This window comes from Corythoichthys intestinalis, chromosome 16, assembly GCF_030265065.1.
Source record: "Corythoichthys intestinalis isolate RoL2023-P3 chromosome 16, ASM3026506v1, whole genome shotgun sequence".
Lineage (NCBI taxonomy): Eukaryota > Metazoa > Chordata > Actinopteri > Syngnathiformes > Syngnathidae > Corythoichthys > Corythoichthys intestinalis.
Window position 1 is genome coordinate 26197772 of NC_080410.1, and position 20096 is coordinate 26217867.

Consider the following 20096-nt stretch of genomic DNA (forward strand, 5'->3'; position numbering starts at 1 on the left):
CACACTACTTTTTGCACGCGCCAAAACTTTTGTCTTGCCAAAATTTGACCTTTATGTCTTCATTAAATGATAGATCTTTTTTCAGTGAAACAAATATATTTTTGTACATTCAACATCATTTAGGAGGGTCTTAGCTTTCATATGAGCTATTTCTGAAACCAGTTGAATAATTAAAAGTCAGGTTATTAGCAATTGTTTCTACAAAATGAATAAGCGACAAGACTTTTGTCAGGGACTTCTATATTCACAGGAAAAGCTCTATTTACATATGGCGGCTGCCACATTGACTGACAAACGAGCATCATACGTCGACATATTTACATAAAATAAATGCTAAGTGAACGTTTTTGTTTTGCTTTTAACCAAGAAATAAGACTTTTTACGTCCATGTCTATAATGAATTCAGGGATTTAAGCATTTATTCACAAGAACTTTCACCGGAAAAGCTCTGTTTACATATGGCGGCTGCCACATTGACTGACAGACTAGCATCGTACTTTGACATATTGACGTAAAATAAAGGCTAACTGCACAATTTTTTTTTTGCTTTTAACCCTTGTGCAGTATTGCGCCAAATCCTGGCGTTTTGCTTTGTTACTCATCATATTATCATATATAAAGCATATCAAAAAATAAGCTAGAGGGCTGAAAATTGTCAAAAAATGTCAAAACATGTTTACCTTCAAAATGGCACCATCCACAATTTCAAAATTGGTATTGTCATTATTATATGTGGGAGGCCTACTTTTTTGTGACGCAGAGAGTATTACGCCAACTTTCGTCCCCATTGACTCCCATTATAAATCCCAATTTCTCATGTTTTTTGATGCACTGCCACCTGGTGTGTGAAAGTGCATTTCCCACGATTACACAATTTATGGCTTCAGCGGGGTGTCAACTGACACGAGATTGTAACGGATCCTGGATGAATATCTTAAAAACAAAAAATCCAGCAGGGGACACTAGACTATTATTTATCATTTTTCTTGATTGATCCCTCATTGTCAAACGCATTTACTTACTACCAAAAAAACAAGTTTTCATGTTGAGCTTTGATCGAACGGGCCAGTGTGTGGACTCACGAACACTTGTGTGTGAGTGGGTGTGTGCACGCGCGTGTGAGGGTGGGGGTGTGCACGCGCGTATGTGGGTATGTGTGTGTGTGTGCGCGCGCACTTTGCCTGTTCAATGGGACAGTATGAGTTGACTTTTGTGACGTTTGACTTTATGACGCGACTGTGGGAGAAATCGTGTGCGTTTGTACATGCACGCGCACTCTCACGTCACCGAGCGTGTGCGTATGTGTGTGCTTGTACTTTTGCGTGCAGAGGTCTGCAGAAGGCGGCTTTGAATGCACTTCAAAGCACCTTGTCTGCAGGGCGCAAAAAGGTGTTTGATGTGACACATTTTGAGAATTCAAAATGCAGTTGTTTATTGAATCTCAACTCTTATTGGTAGAATGTTTTACTTTTTCCTCCTCCCATTGGCTCAGTGAATGGTCACGTTTGTAAACAACTTTATATGGGGTCCAACGGCTCAAAGGCCATTTTACTCCCTGTGACTGCTGGTGAGCAGAGATGGCGAGAATATTTTTTCTTGAGGAGGCAAGAAAAATGGTGTTGGAGGAGGAATGTCCCACAGACTCAATGGATGAAAAGGATGATGTGTCACAAGACTATGATGAAGATTTTGAGCCACTTGTAGGAGAGGAGGAAGAGGATGATGATTAGGATTTTGAGGCGGTTACAGCAGAAGCAGCAGAGGAGCAACAACAACAGAATCAGGTCAGCACTCCATGGCTTGCCAAAAACCAAGAAATTGTGTGGTCCTCTACAAATGAAGTTTCGAGGCACTTCAACCTGCCCCCTATTCTATTGCCTGGCCCAACGCTTTTTGCAATTGCCAGGATCAGTAGCCCCGAGACTACTGTCAATCTGTTTTGCCCGGACGACATTATCCAGCAGATTGTCTAAAAAAAAAAAGCCCAAGATTATTTTGGACTACGATCTGTGTAAAGCGGCAGTCGATCACTTGGACCAGGTAAGCATATGTTATGTCTTTTTCAAAACTTTGCATCAAAGCTCTCTGGTCATCTGACATCATCTGATGTGTTTTTGTGTGTGTGTGTGTGTGTTATTTGCAGGCATCTGCCACATATTCTTGCTGCTGGAGGACATTACGATGGCCAATGTCCATATCATATCATATGCTGGATCTGTCTCTCTTCAATGCATTCACCCTCTTTACTCAGGTGGACCCCGCAGTGGTGGCCACGCCACAAAGCCAGAAATGTGGGCAATGTGGCCTTTGCATTAACCGACTACGGGCATCAAACATTAGCTGCAAATGTGGCATTTTCTTTAGCCAAAAACATGGCCAAAAAGTGTGCAAATTGTTTTTTTTTTTTTTAAAAAAAAGCTCACTGGTTGTTTGTTGTTCTAGTTGAGTTGTTTGTTGTTCTAGTTCAGTAGTTTGTTGTTGTGCGTTTGAGTTATATAGATTCTGTTAATTCAAAATTCTTCTAGTTGTTGTGACTTGTTGACTGTTATTCTGATGCCAGTGAATATTTTTAGTGGTTGAAGGTAAAAAAAAACAATATTCAGAAATGACTTAGTTGTCACACTTCCAAGAGTGACTTTTGGCTCCAATACTGCAAGAGGGGTAAAAATTTTCCATTTCATTTTCAGATGTCACAAGTAAAAAAATATTCAGAAATGACTTAGTTACACACCCTCAAGAGGGCGCAAGGCTTCATCCCCAATACTGCGAGAGGGGTAAAAATTTTGAAATTGCCATTGTCTAAAAATGTTGAGTTCCTCAAATAAATTTTGATGTTATAATTTATTAACATATTCAAAGCTCTAATGACCTGATATCAAATATTCCTACTTGGATTTGTTTTTATATATTACATACAACATTGTTAGTTTTGTTCATAGCACACTATTGCTTTTATTGTCCATAGAGGGCATTCAGAATAAATAAATATATTAAAACTATATATGTATGGATAGGTCTGATGCTAGTGAACATTTTGAGATGTCGCAAGTAAAAAAATATTTAGAAATGACTTGGTTATCACAGCCTCAAGAGGGCGCCAGACTTCATCCCCAATACTGCGAGAGGGGTAAAAATGTTAAAATTGCCATTATAAAAAAATGTTGAGTTCCAAAAAAAATTTGATGTTATAACTTATGAACATATTCAAGCCTCTAATTATCTGATATCAAATATTCCTACTTGGATGTGTTTTTATATATTACATACAACATCGTTAGTTTTGTTCATAGCACACTATTGCTTTTATTGTCCACAGAGGGCATTCAGAATAAATAAATAAATAAAAACTATACACGTATGGATAGGTCTGATGCTAGTGAACATTTTGAGATGTTGCAAGTTAAAAAATATTTAGAAATGACTTAGTTATCACACCCTCAAGAGGGCGCCAGACTTCATCCCCAATACTGCGAGAGGGGTAAAAATTTTGAAATTGCCATAGTAAAAAAATTTTGAGTTCCCCAAAAAAATGATGTTATAATTTATGAACATATTCAAGCCTCTAATGACCTGATATCAAATATTCCTACTTGGATTTGTTTTTATATATTACATACAACATTGTTAGTTTTGTTCATAGCACACTATTGCTTTTATTGTCCATAGAGGGCATCCAAAATAAATAAATAAAAACTATATACGTATGGATAGGTCTGATGCTAGTGAACATTTTGAGATGTCGCAAGTAAAAAAATATTCAGAAATGACTTAGTTATCACACCCTCAAGAGGGCGCCAGACTTCATCCCCAATACTGCGAGAGGGGTAAAAATGTTAAAATTGCCATTATAAAAAAATGTTGAGTTCCAAAAAAAATTTGATGTTATAATTTATGAACATATTCAAGCCTCTAATTATCTGATATCAAATATTCCTACTTGGATGTGTTTTTATATATTACATACAACATTGTTAGTTTTGTTCATAGCACACTATTGCTTTTATTGTCCACAAAGGGCATCCAAAATAAATAAATAAATAAAAACTATATACGTATGGATAGGTCTGATGCTAATGAACATTTTGAGATGTCGCAAGTAAAAAAATATTTAGAAATGACTTAGTTATCACACCCTCAAGAGGGCGCCAGACTTCATCCCCAATACTGCGAGAGGGGTAAAAATTTTGAAATTGCCATTGTAAAAAAATTTTGAGTTCCCCAAAAAATTTGATGTTATAATTTATGAACATATTCAAGCCTCTAATGACCTGATATCAAATATTCCTACTTGGATTTGTTTTTATATATTACATACAACATTGTTAGTTTTGTTCATAGCACACTATTGCTTTTATTGTCCATAGAGGGCATCCAAAATAAATAAATAAATAAAAACTATATACGTATGGATAGGTCTGATGCTAGTGAACATTTTGAGACGTCGCAAGTAAAAAAATATTCAGAAATGACTTAGTTATCACACCCTCAAGAGGGCGCCAGACTTCATCCCCAATACTGCGAGAGGTATAAAAAAAAATATACTGCACAAGGGTTAAGCAAGAATCGAGACTGTTTTACATCCATATCTTTAAAGAATTCATGGATTTAAGAATTTATGCTCAAGAATTTTCGACGAAAAAAGCTAGATACTGTATATATACATATAGGTAACACTTTACGATAAGGGTCCCTTAATTAACATTAGTTAATGCATTTTTAGACAGTAACTCATGTTTAAGTAACATGAAAATAATTCTTTTAATGCCTTATCTAGCATTTATTAATATATTAATTAACATGAGTTAATGCATTAGGTAATGCATTTTAAGACAATAACTAATGTTTAAGTAACATTACAATAATTAATATAATTGCTTATCTGACATTTATTAATATATTAACCCTTTAAGGTCTGGGCCTATTTTGTCTGATTTTGCATGCCTTTGAAGTTGCCTTTATATTTCAAAGAAAGAATTGTTTACGATGGCCTGCTTTGGTCCCTTTTTTTGTGACACCTTGAACTTCATGTCCAAACTGTTGTTTCCTTCACCGACCAATTATAAATCATCATTTTGGGCCCAAGAAGACCAAAAATTCCAAATTCGTTTTGTCGAAATTTTTAATATTGATGTCCAATTGACAACCAAACATGTGTAACGAACCGTTTTGAAACTTTGTAATATTTATTCAACATGTTAGGATGAACATTCAACCAAAAAAATTTAGAATAAATAGTCTTATATTTGACAATTCAACATAAACAACAGGTATAGCCATAGGCGTTTTTTTGCCTTTATACATGCTCTAGTCAAAACACGTTATATACAGCAGACCGAACAGTGAAAAAATATATACCATCTAACACAAAAAGTGTTTAGAGGCCATCTCTTTATGAGTTTAGGTATTGCAGCCCATCACCTGATGAAAACTATGTACACACAATCAAGCTTCTTGAACACACATTTATATACACAAATTGAGAAGACTGATTGTGGGACAAAAAAATATATATATAACATTGGGGGGGGGAGCATTTTCAAAAATATTTACAATAAACAAGTTAAAATTTTTTCAGGCATGCCATTCCGAAAAGCAGTTTCGTCCTGGAATTCGACACAGGGCGACATCACACAGCCCACACTTCCATGGGGTGTCGGTCCTCTTTCCACCCTTCCATTTTCATTTCACTTTACTTTCATTGTCATTATAAATGTACATGAAAAAAAGTCAGTATTTATGAAAATAATAAAGAATAAAATAAAAATATTTACAGCAATAAATAATAATGGAAATCTATATGTATGACAATAGAAAGAATACCATAGCTGAATAGTTGCTACATCCCTAATCTGCATATAGAAAGATCACCACAATTATAAATTCCTGCCTTGGATACACACAGTGCACGTACGACTTTGATCTGATATGCACATTTTATTATTATATACACAAACAAACACTTATATTGCATCAGAATTAACTTTGTCTTGCAATATCAAAAGAAACTTTCAAAAGAAACTTTTTCAGCATTAAAAAAAAAAAAAAGTGAGTTTGCTTACCTCTGCTCGTCGATGGCGTCACCCACGTGTTCAAATCCGTCACTATCTTCACTCGAGGACTCTTCCGGAGAAGACGATGATGACGAATTTGGACCATCCTCTTCCTCAAGTTGATCAAAAAGCACAATTGCTTGCGTTAAATTTAGTTTTCCGTTCATTCTCAAAGTCACACAAAGTCGCTGCTCGATCCAAATGGCCGTCGCTCGCCATCTCGCTGCTTCAGAACACTCCTCCCTCTCGTTCGGTGGAACCTCGCACGGCAGTTATATTTATTTAAAAAAAATAAAAAAAAAAAAAAAACGCATTTTGTGCTTCCACTGTGACTTCGAAAGGGTTCATTTGATTTGTGTTTTTTTCGTGGAGCTTCCGTTTTGAAAAAGGACAAGAAATGATGGAAATATAGACATAAACAAATGATCCATGCAGCGTTTTAATGTTTTTTTGAGAGGACAATAAAACTATAAAACTTAAATGACAATATCTCACGTTTTAGTTGGTCGATTGACTTCAAATAATAACGAGAGTAAACCGCAACTTCCGCACTTTAAAACGAGACCAACCAACGGCATGTGGGTGACGTAATTAAAACGTGAGGGCGCTTCAAAGACGACGTGCGCTGAGGACGTGCCGGCGCGTCCTTCGACTCTCAAGGGTTAATTAACATGAGTTAATGCATTAGTTAATGCGTTTGTTAATGCGTAACCAGACAGTAACTAATAGTTTGGGAAAATTAAAAATATATTTAGGCCTATATAGAGTTAGGGTTGGGGTTTGTTAATTTAGGCATTTATAATTTCTTATTTAAGGGACACATGTGCTACACTTCACAATAAGGGTCCAAAAAGCATTCAATAATGGTTAATAAAGGTTAAGAGGGGGGAACTTAAGCATTTATAATATCTTAGATAAGGGTAAGGGATACGTGTGCTAGACTTTACAATAAGGGTCCAAAAAACATTCAGTAATGGTTAATTAAGGTTAAGTAATACTTAAATAAGAAATTATAAATGCTAAGTTAACAAACCCTAACCCTAATAGGCCTATATATTTTTTTAATTTTACCAAACCATTAGTTACTGTCTGGTTATGCATTAACTAATACATTAACTAATGTATTAGCTAATGCATTAACTCATGTTAATTAGTATATTAATGAATGTTAGATAAGCAATTATATTAATTATTGTAATGTTACTTAAACATTAGTTATTGTCTAAAAATGCATTAACTAATGTTAATTAAGGGACCCTTATTGTAAAGTGTTACCTACATATACATTAAATATTAATCATTATTGTACTTTTATAAATACAATGTTTATAAAAACTTAAATTAATGAAATAAAAATGAATAAAAGTAGAACTACACTGTTTACAGTCCCAAGTAACACTGTAGTTATTCTTTTCAATATAGTATTTAACTAATTACATGCCATGACACTTAGCAACGCCAATGGCAGCCAATGGGTAACCTGTACGGTAAAAAAAAAAAAAAATCATAATTTTTGCATGAACGGGTTAAAACCAAGATCATCCGCAGTACAATTTAACCACTGTTAGCGCAAATTAATGAGACTATAGATTTTCTGTCCTCGATATTTGTTTTATATTCCAACTCATCTTTGGTGATGAGGATGATCAAATAGCATGTTGCCCTTCTAATGAAGTGCCACCTTTGCCTTGGTCAGGCAGACCCGCTCCAATCAAATATGCAAAAATAATGAGAGCGCCGCGTTGAATCCCTGTGAGGAGATTTGTCTAGTGTCTTTCGTCTTCATTAATGACCACACGTCACGCATGCTTGTCCTCACAGGGGAAATGTTCTGAATCACATCCGCGCTTATTTCATGCGGTTGGGTTTCATTTTTTTGTTTTAAGCCCGACGCTGTGCAGCTGTGACGTGTCTGCTTTTTGCAGTAAGAACTCGGCCCTGCTTCCTGTCCGCTCTGACACTTAAAAGGAGACAAAAGGCGGCCAGAAAAAAGAGCTTGTCATCATTACAAAGTGCATGTGACCTTTAAAAGCCAGCTTTGATATTCACCCCTTCTGTGCGTGTGTGTGGCCACATTGTCATTCTCATCTGTATCTTTTTCCCCTCACATCCTCCCTTCTCTCTCAATCACCCTCATGTCTATTTCCTCCTGCAGTCTTATTAGACTCTGGATAACTCATCAAAGCTCATTTTCAATTTCTTCCAAATGACACAAAAAGGAGAAAAAAAACAATTGGAAATTATTTAAGGAGATGGGGTGTCTATCTCCTGGGTAGCATCACTTTGTTCAGTCTTTGTTATATGAGGCCCTATAGGGAACACATTGAGGCAATGGACGTCCAATCCATTTGAACTAGGAGGGCACTCAAATGTTAAGTGACTGCCTCCTCCAATTTCAAATGGATTGGACGTCCATCGCCGTCAATACCATTGAATGAGTTCACGCTTTTTCTATAGTATAGATTTTCTTCATGTGGCTTATTTTAAATTTGTTACAGTTTTCTAAGGTTTAACATGCGCTTTGTTAGTTTTGGCACCGCCTGAGGCTTTACTGCTGAGAATGAGTCAGTCGGGTTACACGTACGGGTGTCTCACGCTGTGTCTTTGCTTAACGTCAACGGAGCCTGGCCTCGTTATAGCTTGAGAGCAGCAGGAGCGACACGAGGGCAGAACAAGAACCCGCAGGCGTGTAGACAGAAAGGGGTGACCTATGCAAACACACACGTGCACAAAAGACACAAAGAAACACACACTGTGTCCCATTATCCGTCCCACAGGTCTTTGTAATGGCCTCCCAGCTGGAGACAACCCCCTCTTATTACCTGCATTTACAGATGGGGACATTTTGGAGGTGTGTGTTTGTGTGTCAGTCAAAGTGCTCTCACGCGTCCTCGTGTCCGAGAAACCTTTTCTCCCCTGAGGGATGATAAAAGTACCAATATCCATGCGATCATAAAACATACAAACGTGCACATAGTATTCTAAGTAACATTTGAACTAGTGTTGCACCGATACCATTTTTTGGGCCCGATACCGATACAGATACCTGGCTGTGCAGTATCGGCCGATACCGATACCATTCCGATACCACTCTGTTTGCAAAAAAAAAAAAAAAAAACATATATAATATATATATATTTGTATGTATAAGGGATGCAACAATACAGTTAAGTCACGGTTCGGTACGATTTTCGATACAATTCAATACATTTAATGCTCTGAAACAGAAAATACAACTGTTATTATTATTTATTTATTTATTTTTGCTAACAAGCAAAAATAACAGTGCCATCATATAAACAACCATTTTAGTGCATAATATTTATGTGCTTACTTCTTACTGATCTGAAGAAATTTTGTATATACTGTAAGTGGTGAGAACAATCTTTACTGTTTGTAAAGTGGGGCACACTGTTGATTGCTGCAGCTCTCTTAGCAGCTATATTTACCATATAAGCAAAACATCCTATTTATGGTCCGAGTCCATCTGTAACGTGCGCTGAATTAACAGTATTTGCAGCATTATCTATTGTCACTGGTATGGATTGATTTGGCCTGCTTAACTTCCATTCAGTCATGGCGGTTTCTAATTCATCAGTGTAGGATATGGACTACGCATCACTCTGGGCTCACGCAGCTAATGGCATGGGATCTAAGGAGCACATCTAGGTTGCTATTTGATGATATCTAGTATGTGTGCGCGAGAGTTGGCATTTATACGTCGGCCACTTGAGTGACCAAGATGAGGTGAAATTACAAATTGTATTTCATTTGCCTAATGCAGAAGGGCTGACATGGATTTTGTTGTTACAAGGAAATACTACAACAGTGTTGTCCAAACTATTCCACATAGGGCCGCAGTGGGTGCTGGATTTCATTCCTACAAAACAAGAGGACATTTTTTCACCAATCCGGTGTCTCACAAGTGTAATCAGTTGATTGCAGTCAGGTGCCGCTTGTTTTAGCACAAACTTCATTGGTTAAACTGTATGTGCTCGATTGGTAGGGACAAAAACCAGGACCCACATCAGCCCTTGAGGACAGGTTTGGGCACCCATGTACTACAAGGTATGAACAGTACATATAAACAAAAATAGTTTGTCATTCTTTTTTATTGCAGACATTGATCGCAATAAAACATTAGGACAACATGATTCCATTTCTTGTTTTATTTAAAACGATTGGTGCATGTGCAAAACAGACAAGAATAAATCACAATTTATAAAAGGATTAGAAAAATTTAATGAAGGTTGAGCATATGAGGAATGTGTTATCAGACAGCAGAGCTTAAGGGAGCTTCTCCAAACTTTCACCCGACATCATGGAGACCCTCGGCGGCATCCAGACGGACTTTATCCCGCTGTCTTCGGTAATTCTAGCTCCAATAGCGTATCTTAAAGTTGCTGCAGTTAAAAAGCTCGTAGTTGGATCTCGGGATTGGGTTGACGGTCTGCTTCAAGGTGAGCCACTGGCTTGGTTCTGCATCCGCCTTCACGAAGACAAAATTCCAGCGTTCGTGTATGAGGAGACATTCAAACTTTGTGGCTGTGCTGCGCAGGTACTGGAATGCCTTGAAGCTTCCAGATGGCGTTTCCATCCCCTGCCGCAGAGTCAATAAAATGCAATAATATTTTACTTGTGGTCACCCTCAGCCACTTCTTTATGTTTTCTTCCCATGTCGAGATGGCAGAAGGATGCAGTATTTACAAATCGTGGTTTTCAGGGTTTTTAGTGAGTGATGCCACTCCAGCGCCATTGAAGTAATGGTAAAAAAATTGAAAACGGAAGTTGTGGCAGATATAAAGAAGTAAAGCTAAAGTACCTCGGACACTTGTCTATACAGAAGAAACATTGGCCCGGCTTTCACTCGCTGGCATGAAACCTCCCCTTCGCCCTCAACCGAACTCGTTAGCGCTGACGAGTTTAGCCACACGGTTGCTAACAGTCATATGCTGTTGTTTAGCCACAACTGGGTTCATTATCTTATTACTTTTCATCCATCACACAGCCGCTGGAAACAGTAGTGTTGTTTAATCCATCTGCAGGCGACCGGGAGATTGATTTTTGATTGACTGATGATTTTACGAACTACGGGTGTGCGCTAGTCCTCATGGGAAACGCAGCGCTGGTCCTCATGCGAAACGTAGTCTTCCATAAGGCAAAACATTACCGCTATTGTGTACCGGAGTCACTAAAATTGACCATAGGTGAAATCTACAAAGTGTTGCTTTAAAGTCACAAAATCACTCATGCATTCCATTCGTACATTTATTTCACTATTCACATAGACACACTCATTCACTCAGTCATACATTTTTATTACTCATATACAGTACTCATTTAGTAATTATTCATTCATGCGCTCAATTATATACTTATATACAGTCAGTCAGTCAGTCACTCACTCACTCACTCACTCACTCACTCACTCACTCACTCACTCACTCACTCACTCACTCACTCACTCACTCACTCACTCACTCACTCACTCACTCACTCAGCCAGTTACCAGTTCATTCATAGTCACCAAATCACTAATTCAGTTATTGATACATTTGAATACTAATAGACACTAACGTATGCATTAGGAGTGGGAACCTCTTGATACCTCACGATACAATACGATTTGCGATACATAGCTCCCGATAACGATGATCTGACGATATAGCGATACAACAATTTTTGATACATTGGTCAGGAAATCATTCTAGGATATTCTACAAAAAACTAATAAACAGAAAAACAAGCTTCTGCTGTGAATAGGAATGGGTTTATCACAAGTAGACGTCCAATCCATTCGAACCTCCCACTTCAAACGGATTGAACAGATTGAATTTGAGTGGATTGAACGTCTATGGCCGTCAGTGGCAGCCAATGCCAGGCAATGAGTAATTTTGGGCCACTTAAGGTCATTTACCTGTTGATTTTCAGTTACTTCCTGTTGATTTTGGGGTATTTTATGTGTCACTTGCTGTTTATTTTGCATTACAGAACAGGAAGTGACCTGGGAATCAACCAAATGAATAGGCAGTGACTCAAACTCAACAGGAAATGACCTGTAAATGCCCTAAAATGAAAAGCAAGTGACCTGTAAATGCCCCGAAAATCGGACCGGATCACTGCAAATGCTCTGGTTTTGAATGAACGAACGTTCCCAGTCGAAATGGATTGGGCGTCGAGCACTGTCAATGGCAGCCTTTTTTTTTTTTTTTTTAATTGACACCTTTTTAACACGACATCTCGATTCTCGACAGGAGCATATCGATAACGTTTTGGGATACAAAGTATCACGATATATCACCATTACAATATTTTGTCACACCCCTAGTATGCATACATTTTTAAATACTTACATACAGTACTCACCTATTCATCAAGTCACTCCCTCATTCTTACATTAAATACACATATACAGTCACGCTCTCATTCAACCAGTTCACTGGTCATTTATTCACTCATTGTTAATTAGTACATTCATTTAATCATTAATTTATCCAAAAATTCAATCATCCATATGCTCATCCATACAATATTCAAATACATAGTCACAATCACTCACTCATACATTTGTTTAAATACTTATTGTGTGTCACAAACACTCACTGACTCACGCGTTCACTGACTGGTCCATGCTTTCATTTAAATACTCATTTACATTACTCACTCATTCAGTCAGTTACCCAGTCAATCGTTGGGTCACAAATTCACTCATTCACTTACTCAATTGTCCATGCATTTATTTTGACATTCAAATAGTCACAATCACTCACTAAGATATTTGTTTAAATACGTAATGTATTTATCGTGTAAGTCACAAATGCTCACACACTCATTCATTCACTTGGAACAAACTCACTGATTTAAGCCTGAGTTATGCTTCTGCGTTGTGGTGACGGCAAAGCTACTACGGCATCAATGAGCATTCGATAGTTCTGCGGCAAGGGAACGCGTTGCTCTGTAATTCACCGCCAAGCCACTATAGAGGTGTGACGTTGTGTTTGTGCGGTTTGGGGGGACTCTTGTCGACTTCCTCTAGTTTTCTTCTGGTTACACAATAACCAACGAGATGGAACGCTTGAATGTGGATTTTCAGCGCATCAACATTGAACAAAAAATGTTGATCATACTGTAATGTCCGTAACTATGGGTGGGTCATTTAAGAGGCGATCAGACTGGGGAGCGGTGACATTGCGGGAAGTGAGTGGAAAGAACGAGAGAAAGCGAATGTTAGCGGTCGCATGTTGCGGCAGCCCACGATCATCGACTCATCTCCTTCCCCCCCAACCGTTATCATAAAAGCACCGAGGCACCCTTAATCAGTGATGATGTGTATGAAATGTTGTTGAAAATTAAAGATCAAAACAACTCTTTTGACACCAAACCTGTGCTTTATTCTTCATATACCCATCATCACTTCATCATTTACACAATAAATGATGAAGTGTACCAACCAAAATTACGACAGAGTGATAAAAAACTGGCAGTTTCTGGCCGACCGTGTCACAGCTTCGGATGGCCATTTGCTTTCGAACACACACATACTTGTCTCGGTGGTTCTTCCATTTTATTTTTTGCATTCGCTGACCTTGCCATTTGGCAATCTATGTAATGTCTTGACGAGACATTGTAGAAGTTGTCATACTTGCTTTTCGATTATAGTCGTCGGCCTGGTCCATTTTTGCGTGTAGCAAAACAATGTCTGGAAATGGCGGTGATTTCGCGCTGAACCGGAAACAACAGTCTGAGCGGACCAATCACAGTCTATTTGCGCCAAGTCACCTAGCGTTGACGCGTCGACCAGTCAGAAAATTGTGGAGATGCACGTCAGGCTACGGCAAAAGGTCGTAAATTGGGTCTGCCTTGGCGGCGTAGGTCTGCCGGAGAAGCATAACTCAGCTTTTACTCGTACAGTTATTCATGCATTAATGTAAATACTCATATACAGTCATTCACTTGCTCATTCATACAAACATACTTAATCATTCATACATGCATTTAAAATAGCCATAATCACTTACTCATATAGTGACAGTCTCTCTGTCTCTCTTGCTTTTGCTGTCTCACTTTACATTAACTTACATTAACTCACTGACGGCCATTTCCAGCGATAGGCCCGCCGGCCAATTTAATTTGATTGAGAGGGGCTGGCCGCGGAAGAGTCAAAGTGAATTGGATGTGTATCACAATAAAGGCATTCTAAGTCTTAAATGGTATACTCAACTAAATGCTTTTTTAACAAAAGTGTTAATGTTGTATAGTTATAATGATTCTACACAGTTTCCTTCACACATGCGCCTACTGTATCTCCATACAAGCCTGGATGTCACAACAGTTCCCCCCTTGAGACCCTTATTTGTCACCTCATACCTGCAAAATGGCAAGCGCTTTCACCCGCACACGGGCCACTTCCCCCGTGACCACAAAGGCGAAATCGTTCATTAAAAGGACTCGGGAAGGCCCACGCGAGCTCGCCACGTCTAAATGGAAATGTCAAACTCACCGTGAATCCCTTTTGTCTGTCACAGGGGAGCCCGAGCAGAATAATACCTGAAGACCGTTGATGGTCAACAATTCCCTGCTGCTGTTCCCTATACTGTAGTTCCATTTTTCTCTAAGAGTTTGGTGGGCAAAGCGAGATAATTGGCAGGTGGTTTGGAGAAAGCCTGAGCTTGGATTGAAGGTCAATTTAATGATGGCGACTCTGTAAAAACATCATGAAGATTTAACTGACTGAGAACGCTAAATTATAATCTAAACTAACTGAACGTGCATATTTTGTGTTAAAAGGAAAGCAGTTGAGGAAAAAAAGAAATCACCCTTTGATGAAAATAAAGTCTATAAAGTAATCAATGCACATTTCACTTGAGAGCAATTACACACTTGCCGTGCATCATCGTGTTTGGTGCCGGTTTCCATGCTAATGAATTGGCACATGACTGGTGATCAGAACTCTTGTTCCGTCTCTAAGCGCATGAGTGTGTCTTTAGCTTCGCATCCTCCAGTCTGGCAAGGACATTGTTACTGGAGCTGCATTGGTAATTTGTAATTAGCTGATAGTGGCTGCGAAGTGCGATGTCGAAGACTTGAAGATGGCCGCTTTTAATCCTATCTCTCTTCTATTAACAAACCTGGGGCGGGACCGCGGCAACACACATAAAACAGACACTTAGCTAAGTGCAGTCGATACTGGAATGCAAATCAATGACAAAATGCATCTTCATCTGTTAAAAGATTGGCATCGTGCTGCACCAGCACTTTAAGTAGGTCTCGAGTTATATAAAACTGACAGGATGGGCGTTGCTCGGATTTGTGTAACGTGAATGCAATACAACCGAATGGCAGATAAAAAAATACTTTCTTTAGAGATGCAGCTGTAATGTAGTAATAGACAAAGGACACCATAAAAGGGTTAATGCGCAATCGCTTTTCCATCACTGTGTAGAGCGGGGGTCAGGAACCTATGGCTTGCGAGCCAGATATGGCTCTTTTGACGGCTGCATCTGGCTCGTAGACAAATCTTCAATTAAAAAAAAAAAGTTTCGTTATGTAATGAGAGGGCGCTAGAACCTTGGCGAAAACGGGCGGGCGTAAGGGCCACAGGGAAAGCCTTAAAATTAAAACCAGTAAGAGGCGCTCACATTTTTTCCTTTGGCAAGCCAGATATCAGGCGACATTCGGGACAGGTGCAGCACTGGAGAACGCAAAAGTCTGATGATGCGTCTGGCAGTTGGATTAAATAATAGCTATGCATCCGTAACGTGGTGCGGACAGAGATGAAATGCTTCAATCTGTTGCTACACATTTAATTTTGTTTTATTTCCATTTTTCTTGTACAGCAGAAACAAGATAAAAACAACAACGTCCGTCTCGCATTGCTGCACACAGACGGCTCATTTCTTATTCGCTCTAAAATGCTAATTCTTATATAATTATATTAATAAACACATTTTTTTGGTGTCATTTTTCTGCATTTTAGACACTACTAGCATTCACTCGTCGTCCGCGCACCATTGGGAACAAATCTGCAGTCATACATAAACATACTTAAAGATCAACATATTTCTGAACCATATTAACACACAATACATATCACAACCATCCTAAAATAAAGCAATCCGCTAATATACACAGTCAAAATATACTCTTTTTCTCACCTGAAACAAGAAAAAAAAAAGTTTTAACAACATCCATCTCGCATTGCTGCACAGATGGCTCTTTTCTTATTCGCTCTCAAATGCGGACAGTTATTGCCCATGCACGCCAAGAAGCCAACACTTCCCCCTACTGGTTTAAAACCGTAAGTACAGCAGTCTTTTTAGACTGAAACTTGTGTATTTTGCACAAACACAACGAAATAAGATTAAACATTTTAAACATAGGTTGAATCTTTCTGTGGACACAACAAAATATTAAAGTAACTATTGTAATATTATCAAATTATTATTTAAAAAGAATTCAGAGACTTATTGTACTTTCAAAGTGTTGAATTACATAAAATGCACATATTACTTGTATTTTCAGTTTTAGACATATTGTATGGCTCTCACAGAATTACTTTTTAAAATATGTGGTGTTCATGGCTCTCTCGGCCAAAAAGGTTCCCGACCCCTGGTGTAGAGTATTGTTGTGAGTAACGTGGAGAAGAATGAGGGACACACTTTTTATGTTTCACCCTTGCTGTTCTTGTGCCCCATACACCGTACGACCCCAAGAGACAATGCCTTTATTGAGTGGAAAACACCACAACATAACGGCAACCACCACTTTCAGTCATGGTTGCCAAAAAATACCTAAGAACCATTGTGGGCATTACACATAATAAATAACAATCACTACAGTATGAAGATCCATCCGAAATTAATCCCTCAGTAATATTCCGGAAAATTATACTTTTTCTTTTTGATCCAGCATCTTGCTGTGGAGTTCTCAAAGCCACAACATATCATCACAGCACATTTAAACTTCCAACTACAGTGATGGAATGTAACGACGTAAAAGTACTTGGTTACTGTACTTAAGTACATTTTTGGGTTTCTGCACTTGAGTACAACTATGAAGTGGTGCTTTTTACTTTTACTTTACTACATTCTACAGCACGTATCTCTGCTTTCTACTCCACTACTTTTCAAATTGTCGCCTGTGTGACACATTACCTTTGTTTGTATGTTTTCATCGTGAATTGCGGCACAATCGATAAGCCCCGAGAAATTATACCGTAAGTGAGCACTAGAGGCAGCAACATGAGTAAAAGCAAGATTAGGCAGGTGAAAGAGATGTTCACCAATAAAAACCAACAGTGAGAACCGCGCCATCTGATGGGTGCTGCACACTCTTGTACAGTAGGTGGGAGTATGCACCTGATAGTCCACCATTAAGCTATATATATATATATGTATATATATATATTTTTTTAGCTTGTTAAGCTTCTGTTACATTGCAGTCAATTTTATTGCTTGTTTTTCCATTTTGCACAGTTTAACAAAAAAAAAAAAATTTGAATAGGGGATTTCATGGATGAAATACGGTAATATAACAAGGAGTCGCAATGCATGAATCGCAGACATCCAGGAGTGGTCGAGATTTTCTTTTTCAAATATTTACCCTTTTAAACGTTTTTTTTTTTCAATGTTTCTTTGGTTTGATAATTTTTCAAATAAAATATCGGGTAAGATACGACAGTAACCAAAAAAAAAAAAATAATAATACACATACAGTTATGGAGTAGATATCCGTGTCCTATTTACAGACACTATTTTTTCATTGCTACGTAATTTGTTTAAAAGTTTAAAATATGCAAGTGAATCATTTTATAAAGTCGTTTTTTGTTGTTGTTTTTTTTTCAACTAAATATTAGACATCAATTAATGATTCAAAGCTAAAAATTATAGGCATTTCGAATAATAAATATAATTACTTGATTTTATGGCTGGGTTGAAATAAAAGTGGTTGTGCGGTGTCTGTAAACGAGGGTCTCCAGGGTAAAACGGACGAATTAAAAATGGGTCAGGGGCTTAATGCGCCATGTAACTGCTATGGCAGCATATAGACATATTGGTCTATCAAACACAACAGTTCTTTTGGCTTAAAATACAGCAGTTTATTTTAAAGAGGGGTGTAATAGCTTGAACTGAACTTGTAATTTTTTTACTTAAGGAAATTTCTGTAGCTGTAGATATAGTGTTTGGTTCAAGCCTGCTCTAATATGATACGCGACTATTGATTCACATGCTGCCAGCCTCTGCCAGTTCAAATGGATTGGACGTCTGTTTCCGACAATGGCGGCCAGTGAGTTAATGTAGCTTGTTGAGCAAATTGACACTGACAAGATGATGTGAGCACAAAATGGAAGGCAGGTGACGTGTCAGGGCTTCAAAAACAAACAGTCATCATTTGCTGCACAGGCCAATAGTGCTGCTCCTGTCTGCTGCGCATGAAGTTATTGCTGTGATAAATCTTTCAGGGGATTTCTTCCTCCACTTGGCAAAAAAAGGAAAGACAGAACAGAGCGATGGGATGTCCTTGTATTTTGTTGTAGGAGCTCTGTTGCCAGAGGCAGAATCTTTATTGAGTGTTTGGCCAAAGGCACAGAAAGGTACTTTTGCAACAACACTGTAGGTGTACAGTATATGTAGTTAGGCAAATGAGTTAGACATAACTCACTCATTTACATTGCTTTGAATATCAAGCAAAATGCTGAGAGTGTTTTATGGTGACTTTTATTGTATTGTTTTAATTTATCTAAAATTATTTTATCTAATTATTATCCATTTCATTTGATTCATTTTGAATCAAACTAAATTTTAATTTCATTTAATGAACAATTTAATAAAAATGTAATCAAAAAATTAATTAAATTATGATTATTTTTTTCATCATCACAAACCAGCATGGTATGATGAAATTAAGAAAATCTGTTATATTGTACAGATGTTCACCGCTTCGGAAGGATTATGAAAATGGTTCACTTTCATTCCAATATGCTATGTAATTTCTATTTTTGACAAATTTGTATGACTTTAAACCCTGAAAATATCAAAACAATCACCCTTTTATTCCTTAGCAGCCCACTAAAGCAAATTAAGCTTAATGTAATTTAATTTTTATTTTGTTGTGTTGTGTTGTTGTTCTGCAAAACACTCTAAAATGGCTGACAAAAGCTAGGCCATGTCTACACCTAACAGTTGTTTTTTTTTTTTTTTTTTTAAACCGAGGATCCTGCCCTCATATGTCCTGAAAAAATAATTACGTCTACACCAACACATTTGTAGAAAAACAAAACTTCCAAAGCCAACCGCATTCATTCGTTTTTAAGTACATTCATAACAAAGCACGAAAAATAATTGTCCATACAGTAATACCCCCATCCTTTGCATGAGTTCTTCAATATGAAGCACTGCAAGAGTTTGTAAATACATGGAAGCAAAAAGCACCTGTCCAATAATTAGATCTAAACGTAAACGATGTAAACATTGGTCTTATGCGTGACGTAGGAACAATGTTTGTCGCAGTCAGTGACGTTTCCACAGTTAAATCTTCAGCTATCATTGTCCATATGATGGCGCCACAAATTCAGAATTTGCATATCTTCACTTTGGACTGAGTTTTTAAGAACCCTCGTTTTCAATGCCCAAAATGTGCGTGTGGATACCATTAGCAACTTTAACACCAGAGCATTTTTAGGATGCTTAAATTGTCCCCACCAAAAATAAGCAACCATATTTGCATTACAGTCCCTGACAAGTCTTGTCGCTTATCCATTTTGTAGAAACAATTGCTAATAACCTGACTTTAATTATTCAATTGGTTTCAGAAATGGCTCATATGAAAGCTAAGACCCTCCCAAATGATGTTGAATGTACACAAATATATTTGTTTCACTGAAAAAATATTCATCATTTAATGAAGACATCAAGGTCAAATTTTGGCAAGACAAAAGTTTTGTTGCCTACAGAGAGTAGTGTGAAAATTAAACAAATAAAGGACATCAAATATGAGTGTGTGCGTGAATGGTTGTATGTCTCCTTGTGCCCTGTGATTGGCTGGCAA

At 37.7% G+C, this 20096-nt stretch overlaps 1 protein-coding gene and 1 long non-coding RNA gene across 2 annotated transcripts in view; both read left to right on the top strand.

Moving 5' to 3' along the window:
* Positions 1–20096, top strand: part of gpr139 (G protein-coupled receptor 139) — a 40110-nt gene that overhangs the window by 15553 nt on the left and 4461 nt on the right. The gene's annotated exons all lie outside the window — the stretch shown is intronic.
* On the top strand, positions 550–2844 carry LOC130904855 (uncharacterized). The gene is made up of 2 exons (XR_009060917.1): positions 550–2040; positions 2144–2844. It is a non-coding gene; the product is annotated as an uncharacterized LOC130904855 (long non-coding RNA).